At 33.3% G+C, this 12788-nt stretch overlaps 1 pseudogene across 1 annotated transcript; it reads left to right on the top strand.

Annotated features, from left to right (window-relative positions):
• The first annotated feature begins 1321 nt into the window (after positions 1 to 1321).
• On the top strand, positions 1322 to 3619 carry LOC149537351 (F-box/kelch-repeat protein At3g61590-like; annotated as a pseudogene). The gene is made up of 2 exons (XR_016356556.1): positions 1322 to 1721; positions 2185 to 3619. The product of XR_016356556.1 is annotated as an F-box/kelch-repeat protein At3g61590-like (transcript).
• The last annotated feature ends 9169 nt before the right edge of the window (positions 3620 to 12788 follow it).

Genomic DNA, 12788 nt, shown 5'->3' with positions numbered 1-12788 from the left:
TTCTTAAAGTTTTCCCCATTGTCACAACATAACAATAGAATTATGTTGCTTCTATGAGGAAGATGAGGAACCCTTCATTTTGTGAATGAATGTAGTCCAACCATCCTTAATTTTAGCAATCCCAAAAAGTGTGGACTGTTGGATTCCTTAGGAGGAGTTACAAGAATACCCAAAGAGCAATCCTTAGTTTTGCGCTCTAAAGAGTGACATCAATAACAAGCATTGGGAAAATTCAAATAGAGTATTGATTGAGAGTAGAACAAACCTCTTATTTGAATATCAATAGACTATTTAAAATCTTCAAATAAATCCACTTTCACACATACTCTTTTTCGAGTGAACAACATGAGAAAAATAGTCTAGTTTTGTGCAAACCACTTTATCAATCGATTGGACAAGGCAAGATTGGGGAATTGTAGAAAGGCTAGGACTTTGAGCTTCTTGTTGTTAGAGATAGAAATTCTCGTGACCATGAATGAAAAATAACCAAGGAAGACTGAATAAACTAGGGTAAATGACAAAGGGCTCAACTATCCTCCCACAAAAATGTACAACTGACCAATTTTCAAAAGATCAAAAACATCATGGATATTTTTGAAAATTTCAGCATTTGATCTTCATGATCTACATAGTTCATAGTTGAAAACAACAAAAAAATTGGAGAAAAATCACTATGTTTTTGTGAATTTGTTAAAAAAAAAAAAAAAAAGTTTGACTTTCTTTTATCTTTGGTACTTTTTTGTGGGAGATTAGCCTGTGTCAATGGCAAAGGATAACCTAAACATGGGTAGCATCGACAAAGAAAAACCAAAAAAGTCTTTGGTGAGAGTCTAAATACCATCGAGCCTAGATGCTATGAATGGCCTAGGCTTTGGTAACCAATTTATGCAATGTGTTTTCAAGTGGAACTCTATGCACAAAACCAACCTATCAAAGTGAATTTCTCAAGTCATTAGATGCAATATCAAATTCTTGAATAAGAAAAATAACATTTAGGGTATCGTATGACATTCCTTGTTGAATGCCTTCAAGATAAACATTCAATGATTGTTGGGAGTATATGATGACTATACACCAAAGGTCCAATACCAACATCAACCATTAGACGAAGGTTGGCTTAAGACCATTTGCACAATAAATATACATGACAATAAAAACACATAAACACAATCAATAAACTAAAGCAAGCTAAACCATAACAAAATGCTCATGCATCATGCAAAAATAAAATTGAATTTCTCAAATTGCTAAAAATAAATTAGAAACTAATTTTTTACACCCAAAAGTTACAAACTTTTTTGTTCTTTCTTTTTGGGGTTAGGCTTAACTGAAAGAAGACGGCAACATGCAAAGTCCGAAGATTAGAGCACCGGAAGCAGTCATCAAAACCCTAAGCATTCCAGAATTAAACTCGTGAATCGCGCAAGGGATCTTGCAAAAAGATTTAAAAAGATCCAAAAGCATGCCAAATGTTGTGGTTGTAAACAATAACTAATATGGATGTTGCACATGTTTGTACACAATCGATTAACTAATCCATGCCAACGAAGTACAGCGTTGATATGTTGTTCGACACCACTTATTACGGATCGCACAATTGCATTCAGGATGACATTACAGCTTTGTTTCTAACATAAGCTTGATTTGCGACATTTGCATTGTTTATTTAAACATGGCTGCCGATCCTGCTCTAGACGCGGAGGGCTCTCTTATTTTTTCAGGTACATTTTGATATTCATTAGTTGTAATTACCAATTAAAAGAAATTTTAAGGTTTTAATAGAGCACAGTTTGCAATCTGAGGAATTAACTCAATTGGGCGAAACATAATTTTGAAGAACATTAAGATTACGATTTGATTCAAGATTATGATTGAAGAAAAGTTGCTTACGATTGAAAAATTAGCCACTTTTTTAAGGATATGATTGGGAAATTAAGCAATCTGCGTTATGAGCTCGACTGGGTTTCTTTGATCAATGTCGATTTCAACAATTAATTTGAATTATGCGAATTTCACTTTGTATGGTTTGATCCATGTGGGTTTCATCTATACGTACAAACAAATTTGATGATTTAATTTAAAACTAAAGATTCACAAGTTCAATGTTCTGTAAACACAGTTCAATATTTATATAAACCATTTTGGCCTAAGAGATGTTAAACCGCATTTTATCTTATTCTATAGGTTTGGAACATAATGGAATAGATGAAGAAGAATATAAATATGGAAGAGAAATAGTGTTCAAACCCAAAAGCGAAACATCCCAAATGGATGCGAATATGTGGAGACTTCTTCCAGACCATGTGATTGAAAGAGTCCTGCCATGGTAAGATCCCCAGCATTGTAAGATCCCAATTAGTATGTAAATCGTGGAATTCTATGAGACATTCAAGGCTTTTTCTGCTTTATTATTCAGAGGCCTATTTTTCAGTAGAACGTGAACCGTGGTTCCTTGTTTTTCCAAAGAAACGTGAGAATTTGGGATTAGCTTACGATCCCTTGGAAAACAGATGGATCAATATGTCATTTAGCTTTCTTCCCACGGAGAGCAGGGCTTTGGCCACAGCTGAGGGTCTTATATGCATGATTCCTAAGGCAAACAATATAAATTGTTTGTATATATGCAACCCTATCTCCAAATTGTGGAGAGCATTGCCTAGACCTCCAGGTCTCTTGAAATTCTTCTTTCTGGTGCTGGTCTGGTGGTAGAAAAGATGGTAAGGTCCTTTAAGGTGGTACTAGCAGGATCTGAACTTGTTTCTGGAGATATTGATCGATTTGTACTTACAGCTGAGGTGTTTCCTTGTAGAAGCACCTGTATTTCCGTGGAGAGCGGTAAGCCATGGAATCTTGTATTGTGTGATAGGGCAGGGTCCATGGAATATCATAAGTTTCAATGTTCATAATGGTTCTTGGTTCCGAATCAGTGCTCCTATGCCTGATTTCTTGACTTCTGTAAAGCTCATGGATCATAAAGGAAGGTTGGTCCTGATTGGAGGAACAGGGAATTATGGTATTACAACAGAAATTGGAATATGGGAGCTTAATGAAGCCAGTGAAGAATGGATTAAGGTTGGTGGATTAAGAAAAGAATTTTGTGATGGATTCCTGATGTCTTTGTCAAGACGATTTGCTTGTGTTGGCCATGGGGATCTTATTTATTTCACCAGCAAGAAATACCCTAAAATGTTAGTGTATGACCTCTCAAGGCAATCTTGGGATTGGATGCAATGTTGTCCAGAGCTAGCTGATCCTCATCTACACATTTTTAATGGTTTTTGTTTCCAACCTCGCCTGGATATGTAATGGTTTTAGATTTTCTCAAATGTAATTCGGATATATGGTCTACTTCTCATGCCAGTACCTTCATGGCATCGGTTCAGCTATTTCAGAATGGATATCTCTGAAGGGAACCATGGTTGGTGCGTTTCACCTTGGGATGAGATGGTAACATAATGATTGTACATCATTTGTGAGATCTGTGATTTCCATATTCCACCTGAAATCTAACACCTGTCAATTTTTAGGATTGACGTCCTCTGCATTTTCATAAATTGTTGATATTCTTTATAATGTTGTATATAGATTCGTTAATTGAATTTTCCAATTAGATTGTAAATATGAGAATAGCGATAGTGCAATTTCAAGTCTGTTTTAAAATTCATTAGGAAGGGATATTGATCAGTACCTTCCTTTCAGATTCTCCATATTCATTATGTCACAGCTGTGTCAAAAGGTTGCCAAAAAACTCTTGTTGTCTTGTAATAACTCCACGCTCAACATACTCCCATAGAGACTCTTAAGACTGAACATGCACTCAATCATTCACTCATTTTGTAGACATTCTACCCTTAAATTGTTTATAAATTATATTGATCCTTCAAATTTCTGTAAACCCATGCTCTCTCTCTCTCTCTCTCTCTCTCTCTCTCTATATATATATATATATATTGATTATGTCAAATGACCAAGCTAGTGACTAATTTAATTGGGGTTCTTGTTGATATACATTTGTAATGTTAGTAGATTCTTTAATTGAATTTTTCACATTAGAATATTAATATGGGAACAGTGCAAGTGCAATTTCAAGTCAGTTTAAAAATTCACTTCGAATAGATTTGATCAGCCATTTTCTTTCTATATTTCCATATTAATTATGTCAAAGCACTGTCAAAAGGTTGCCACAAATGTCTTATTTTCTTGTTATAACTCGATGCTTGACATACTCCCATAGAAACCCTTAAGACCGAACATGCACTTAACCATTCACTCCCTTTGTAGTCATTCCACACTTAGAACTACTTCTAGTGTTATCTTGATGCTTTTTAAATCTGTAAACATGTGTTAAACATTTATATTTATAATTTAATTGATTATGTCAAATGAACAAATTAGTGATTAATTTTATTTGGGTTCCTGTTATATTTCTGAAGCTATATATTTCAGCAGGCATGAAACTACTAATTCTGGCTAGTTGGTAGCCAATGCTAACTTGCTAAAGAACACTTATTATTGATAATAAAACCAAAAAATAATGACAAAATTTCAAATCCCTGAGTTAACGAGCAGAAATAAAGACTTACAGAAGTGATATAGATCTGATACATGGCTTCCCTTAGAAATAATGTATAGAATGCCTTCAGGGGAATTATGCAAACCACTTCAACCTTCCCCTGTGATCATATCTTTCCCTGCTATATCGTACATGTTTAAGAAAAGGACAGTCAGAATGGAAGAAATGATACAATTGAAAATTCTGCTCTCAAGTAAAAATGAAATAAAAAATAATGTATGGAATGTCTTCAGGGGAATTATGCAAACTGCATCAACCTTCTGTTGTGATCATATCTTCCCCTGTTATACCGCACCTTCTATTGAGCATAGGGGTTTCACAAGAGAAAATTGTCCAAGAGATCAATCATTGCTGTTTACAGGATATAATACCAAATAAAATGAAATGAATTAATTGCAGAGAGAAAATCATTAAAATTCCATAATATTTGAGGCTTTGGATGGTACACTATCTTTTTCATAATTTTGATATTGCATGTATCCGCTGCATAGGTGTCACACCTGTCCATATCAATTTATACTGCTGAATGTATCTGTTGGCTGCTGGTGCAGGTAACCTGGAAGCCACATTTAGGAGTGTTGATGGGCAATTGGAAGGAAGATGGTGGTTGTGGCTGTAATTTCCCATTTTTATAATTTTGTTTATTTAATAGTTTTTTTAGAATAAAAACATAGGTACACCACCCTGGGGGATGGGGGGATGGTGGAATGTGGGGACAAGTTTCCAGGACGGGGGACAGAGGTGCCTTAATTTGGGGATGGTAGGGGGACGACAGGGAAATGGTAGCAGTGGATCGGGAGGGGGTTGTGTATACTATACATATGTCACTTAAAATGGTAGTTATGAAAATATGTATTTCAATCTAAGATATAAAGTTGTAAAAGAGTAAATACTTGAACATTGTATTGAATTGGAACATCGAACATTGGACATAAATAGTCAAATCAGAAAATAGCACTGAGAAGTCCCCCATCTTTGGCGGAGGTGGTGGAATCTTGTCGTGCCGCTGGGGATGGGGGAATGGAGTCCCCAAGTCTGTGATGCATCCAAGTCTCCGGGATGTCGAGCAAAAAGAGGGGGGATGCGTCCCCGTGTTACTATGAATAAAAACCACTGGAAGAGCAGCTAAACCTGTAATATAAATGCAGATTGCAGCAAGCAAGTTTTGAAACTTTATGAAAAACTTTAAATCACACTTAGATCTGATTAGAAATCAATATGACAGAAGCAACAACACTGATTTTATCTACTGGCAAGATGGGATAACTAACTGACAACGATGATGATATGCGAGCTAGAGAATGCATTCACAGAATCTCCACTTCCCCAAATCAACTTGCAAATGAATACTGATGAAAAGACATTCTAAATGATTTTCTAGTGCTCTTAAAGCGAGATACAGCACTGCCAATGATTTAAATAATACTTTGTTAACTAGTACATCCTTTATGCGACTAATGTAATCTTCCAGAATTCTAGCACAACACCTGATATGACTGAGAACCATTCAATGACTGGTTCAGCAACTTATATGCTTGATTTAACTATCCACGATGCTGCAAAAGCAACCTATATGACTGGTATAACCTTCTAATGTCAGTATGACTGCTGAATTAACTGATAAAACCTTCTGAAGTGCTCAAACAACACTTAATACATGACCACTATAACTTTTTGATGACTGCAACACTGCCTTTATGACATTTATGTTGAGAATGATTGTTGGTGGACAGGAGTGACGTAAAACATCAACTGTTTAGCTGCTCTCAGGGCACCCTACATGACTAGTGTAAGCTTCTGATTTAGTATGACTACTTAACTGACATAATCTTCCCAAATGCTCAAACAACATTTTATATGATTGATATAACCTTTTGATGACTCCAACACCACCTTATATGACATGAAACATTGAGAATGATTCTTGGTGCATTAGAGTTATATAAACAAGCAACTGTATAACTGATCTTAAGGCTGGGATTTTATTGATTTACTCCTCCAATGTCAGTCTTTGGTTAGCGTTGACTGGAGATTTCAAGTAGTCAATTCAAATCCAGCACTTTTCGATGCACAACAATTCCCTAAGCCAAGTAAGCGATGTAAAAACTCTCAAATATGATGGGAAACAATATAGCAGCAACATATAATCCTCCAAAAGATGAAATCCCTAGCAAATCATTTTAGTGATATGTAGCAGCAGTATACAAACTTGAAAAATATTTGCAACCCCCCAAAGCATCAAAAACATTTATGATCCCCAATTTTGAATCACAACCAAAATTAAAAACAAGGGCTTTCATCCTTGATCTCAAATGCGGAATCTAAAAGATATTTTGTTCTCTTAAATTCCGAAGAAACTAAAGTTTTTTTTTCATAGCTTCTAGGAGATGGGGATGCTTGGAGCTGTCTATTGGTAATGGCCGGTACAACTAATTTTCAAATATAGGAAATGGGAGTAATGGTAGACATTAAAGATTGGTACAACTACAGATACCAGTAAAACTAATTTTCAAAGTAGGAAACAGAAGTACTTTATAGACACTTTTTTAAATATAATTTAATTTTTTTTAAATATCATGACTGAAAACATTCAAAAGAAGATTACTAAATCAGTCACAGAAGAACAATTAAGAGTACAGGCAATTTTTTTCAGATCATTAGAATATCTGGAAGTTAGCCATACAACTATTTATGTGGCTCTCAAAAAGTCCAATACTATTAGTAGATCTGATTACCAGAGTTTTGCATGGATGTTTGTGTCATACAAAATATTATCCTAAAACATTATCGAAACTTATTTCATTTTTTTGCTTTGCTTTTTGGCTTTTTGAAGTGTTTTTGCCCTAAGCTTTTTTGGAAGGTGATATGGATTTCTGGGTGAGAGACTTCAGAGGTAGTAGGAGATGGTAGCCGAAGGAACCCTGTGCATTTGGAAGTCTCCAAAGATGGCTCCAGAGACATGTCTCCATCTCTGAGACATTCATGGACTTCAAGATGGATCTCAGAGTAATCATGTTTTTTGGGTCCTTTGGTGCCAAGTTCAAGTACTAAAATGCTTTAATTTGTTTTTAAGTGTATAGAAATCATTGTAATATTTAAAAATCTTTCTTGTTTTATTTGCGCTTAACAATAATATTATTTGAGTTGCCCTTTAAATCAAGAATTTTTGAATCTGACTAAAAATGACAATAAAATTATTTCTCTTGCTTTGCCCTTCAGCCTTTAGGAGATGGAAATAGGCTAGCCGCTAGAAAGTCTTTTTTGTGGCACTATTTTGTAAAACGACTATGATAACGTTAATTACGAGGAGTTATATGGATTGTCAAGCTCAACTTGGTAGGTGGCCATTTTAACATTGTTTTTTAAGTCAGAAAGTTAATTTAGACTTTTAACTTTATGTTTTAGTGATATTTTTGGAATTTTTAGAAAATTGTTTTATGTAATAACTTTGAAATGATGTTTCTTATTTCAAAGATTAGTTAGAAATTCATTTTATCTTTAACCTTAGGGCAGCATTAGGGAAAGTCAAGCTTTCTAGGACTTGTTTCAGAAATTCCCAAAAATGGCAAAAATTGAGAATTCTAAGAATCTACCAAAAAGGGTAAAATATTCAATTGTTTGAATTTGAGATTTTTTTTTTCTTTATTTAAGGATCAATTGATCATTGTAGAAGGTAGTTGGCAATGGAAAAACAATGAAGTTTTTGAATCCTTCTTGAGTTCTTGTTTTCATTTTGTAATAACTCATTTAGATTGAATGCATGTGTGTAGGTTTCATTTATTGCTTTGGAGCCTCTGATGATAGTTTCGAGGTCTAAGGCAACCAAAACCTTCTATTTTTAATAAGTCATCCTATACAAGTGTGAATGGTCACGAAAATTGACCAAAAGGAGGAAACTTGAGAAAAAAATATAAATGTGGAAATAAACATCTCAATATTTTATAGTATTTGAGAGAAATTAACATTTTTTTCTTGGAAAGTTACTTCTATAAAGTTTCAAACTCAAATTTATAGGCCTTAGTAGCTTCAATAAAGCTAAAAAAGGAAGAATCTTTAGGTCATTTTAGCATTGTAGAGTCCATTGCATTCTTTCTAACGATAAATTGTAATAGCAAATCTAACATTTAAAACCATTGTTATGTGAGAAAATGAATAATTGGATTCTTGGGTGCAAAAGAAAGAAAGGTGTATTATTCTAAAGCATTCTAAGGTGATATTGATGACAACTAAAGAGTTGAGTTAAGGTCACAAAAGATAGTTTCATTAGTGTAGATTTTGGCTTTGAATGGTGAAGTTTTCTTATAGAATTGATTTTTTTATTAGTAAATCAAGCCCATATTGCAGTAGCATTGTAATTTTTTAATTTGTAATAATTATTTTCTTTAAAAAATCAAAAGTGAGTATTGTATTCCTTGCAATTTTTTGTTAGGTATGAGAACAAGATTTCCTTAGTGTGTAAATGAATCCTTTAAGTCAAGGCACCTAAGTAATATTCAAAGATTTTTTTGAGAAGCTAAGGGATGAGGAGTTGAATTATCATGTAAAAAGAAAATTGTCAAGGAGTTGGGTTATTTGCAATTTTTTAATCTTAGTTGATGATCTAAAAATCAACCTTGAGAAAGTGAGATCTAAAATCCAATGATCTATACCAAGGAGTGTAACAAGGGTAAAATAATTTCATGGTCTACAACTTTGACTTCCGGTTTATTTGTGGACCACTAACGGAGATAATAAGATTAGATAAAGAGGAATTTGAGTGGATTGCATGAGAATTGAAGCATTTTGACATGTTGAAAAAAATCTATATGGCAACATGTTTCACATTTCCAAAATCAAATTAGCTATTTAAAGTAGATTGTGAGTATATCTTGTAAGCTATTATTATGTTAAAATAACTTATAATGTAAACCTAGTGGTTGTGTCATATAAGCTTATAATGTAAACCTATTGCTCATTTAGTGAGAAGCTTACATGTCAAGAATACATATTATATCTATGATATAGTTTTATGCTACACATGAAGGATTTGAAGAATAGAAGACATTACTTATAGACATTTTTTCCTATATATAATAACCATTTAACTTTGTAGTATCTTGATAGTCAAGGAAAGGTAAATTAGAGACACTTAGAAGGGTTGAATTTGTTGAAGGGTTATACATTTTTTTTGAAGTTCATGAGTGGAAGGTCAAACAAATTTGTACATGTCATAAATAGAAGGAAAAATTTGTTAACACAAATGAAGAAAAATATTTTTGGGTTTGAGGAACTTAAGAGTTTGTATCCCAATTATCCATACTTTGCATAGGCTTCCTACTACTTTGGATATGAAAAAATGGTTAAATTTCTTAGTCCAAAGTGGGATGTTGTTTAGAGGAAGCCAATTCTGCATGTGAAGGAGTTCTATAAGGAAAAACTTGGTCAATGAGAAGTATAATGGAGGATTGGATCAAGACACATTGGTCAAGATAATAATATTACTCTTGTTAGTTAGAATTATTACTTGCCACAATTAAAGAAAGACATAACTTTTTTGCAATAGAGTTACAAACTATATAAGATAGTCAGTAGAGTAAGTCAAAAAAATAGGTTATTATCAATCATTCCCTAAACTAATGAGATCATCCAAAGATATGGTTGATGCATGTTTTATGACCCGCTAAACTATACAACAAATTATTGAAGTATGTTATCCTCTCTTTATCCTCTCTTGAACAAAGTCTCCTATATGCTAAGATTGTAAGAAGATCATATGGAGACTCCAAGGTTCCTTCTAAGCTAGGTCTTGACTATAGATAAGTTTGTTGGTTGATGTGATTTCCTAATGATCACAAGGGGCCTTACACATGTTTACCTAGATTCATTACAAGTCATACTAGACATGAGAGCTATCAAAAGGTTTTTCAACAAAGTACTTTTTTCAAATTTCATAAAATATGTAGAAATGAAATGGAACAGGGTTAGGAATTCTATTCTAATCCTAAGGGCAATGATGACAATAGATGGTACTGTAGTGGACAAATTCCTTAATTTATCGATCTTGACTTTGCCATGGTGTATTGCAAGTACACGTAAACTTGTGCAATTTTCAAGGGTTATGCAAAATATTTTTATACCATCACATACAACATCATGAAGATCAATTTATATGAGTGATAGAAGTTAAACGTATTCATGATAGAGGTCTAGGATAACTTTGCACAATGATTTATAATCACTAAAATGTCAAAAGTATGAACCAAAGGAATTCATCATTACAACATCATATTCTCTATTGCAAACACAACACTTCAACTAAATTAAACTTAATCTAAATGAGGGAATTTGAGAGAAGAAGAAGCCACCAAGACACATGAAGTTTTCATCAAGCTTCGATTAAAACTCTATTAACTCAGTAGCTTATAGAAACAATCTCAAGAAAGAGAAGTGATGCCTCTATACAAGTCTTCGATTACAATGGGCATCCTAGATGAATACAATAACTGATGGACCAAATAGTGCTACATCAATTCAAATTATGGTTAGGGTAAAGAGAAGGAATCTACATTAATGCAATAAGGAAGCTAATACTATAGTGGGCAATAAATGCCAATTATGCATGCTTGCTCAAGAAGATAGGGCACGATAAATGTTTGTTATGCATGTCTATGCTCAATAAATGTGTTGGGTGGATGTTTTTCAATTGACAATTTTGTGAAACTCCACTTGCTAAATAGGATGACCAGCCACAATGTATGAAACATAGTCTCTCCTACCTTAAAGGGAAGGCTCCCCCTTCTCACCATTCCTTGGATCAACTCAAGGTAAGCAATAAGTTAAGAGATTTTGAAAGGGTATTACCAATATTCTTTCCTCTTATCTTTTAGCAAAGAAACCACTTACCCGTAGAGCGAGTAATGGGCAAGATGAAATCTCTAACTACACTTCTATCTAAAACTAGAAATAATGATACTGATCGATTTGGCTCCAAGTCTAGTCTTTATCTATTCTATAAGAATAACCTTTACTATTGGGGTTCAAAGACATCCAAAAGTAAATAATTCTAATTATTTTTGTGAATTAAGAAGGTTATACAAGCTATAGTCAAAGCTTCTAGTCTATGTATCACCACAACTACTCACAATCAAAGCATTGGCTCTGATTGCTTCTCAACTAACTATGATCTATGATTAAACACATGATACTAACATGAATAAAAAATAATAGGCACAAATTACAATCACATATTTTAATTTGTGCTATAAGGGTATGTGCAGGATCATGGTCAACCAAACTATGGTCTTAAGTGGCAGTGAAAAATCAGCAAATCAGGGTTATGTCAACTTGACACATAATTTTAAAGTGGTTCTAGACTTTCTCTCAAAAATAAGAAAATAATCTGTAGGAAATCGAATGTAGTTTATAAACTACTAGGCCTTATCTAGAGAAAAAAATAATTGATTGGTCAAAAGTTTGGATTTTAATGCAGTACTACAAAAATTTCAGGGCAAAAATAAAAAGTAGGTGTATGTCCGACCACCTTAACCAAAATCAAATAATAATATTTTCTACTAAAATTTTTTTGGAAAAAAAAACTCCCATGTCTGACCACCTTAACTAATAGAAAACTTTACCAAATTTAAATTTTTTTTTTCTTATACTAGGCAAAGCATAGAATGTGATGCAACTTTTGGATTTAAAAAATGTTATACTGTTTGAAAGTTATACCTATTTTTCAATCAGTATGTCAATCAACACTTTACAATTGTCTTCATTTAAAATTAACTAATAAATACTTATCAAACTTATAATTTGATAGATATTATATCGATGGAATATCGAGAGTGTTATAAAAAAATTCTTTTCGTTTCATTCAATTTCGATGAAAATAACATTGTCAGATGGCTACCTAAAGTCTGAGTGTCAGTGAAACCCTTCTCAAACACATTTTTTGGGTTGACCAAATACACTTGGTAAATACCGAGCCTAATTGGGTATCTGATTTGAAATCAAATATCTGATATGAAATCAGGTATCTAATTAGGCTCGTATTTTTCAATTGAAACTTTGGAGTGAAATTTGGGAGGAAAGATATTCCAATTGTAATTTCGGAGGGAGAAAAATTATAGAGGGAAACTTTAGAGTATTTTACAGGGTAATTTATTTGGGGGAAGTGTGGACATTGATATTATTATTACTAAATGTGATTATAATTATTATTATATTATAGTAATAT

The sequence above is a fragment of the Cupressus sempervirens genome, chromosome 9, assembly GCF_028749045.1.
Source record: "Cupressus sempervirens isolate cs-2001-9-10 chromosome 9, ASM2874904v1, whole genome shotgun sequence".
NCBI lineage: Eukaryota > Viridiplantae > Streptophyta > Pinopsida > Cupressales > Cupressaceae > Cupressus > Cupressus sempervirens.
This window is presented reverse-complemented; position numbering and strand designations above follow the sequence as displayed.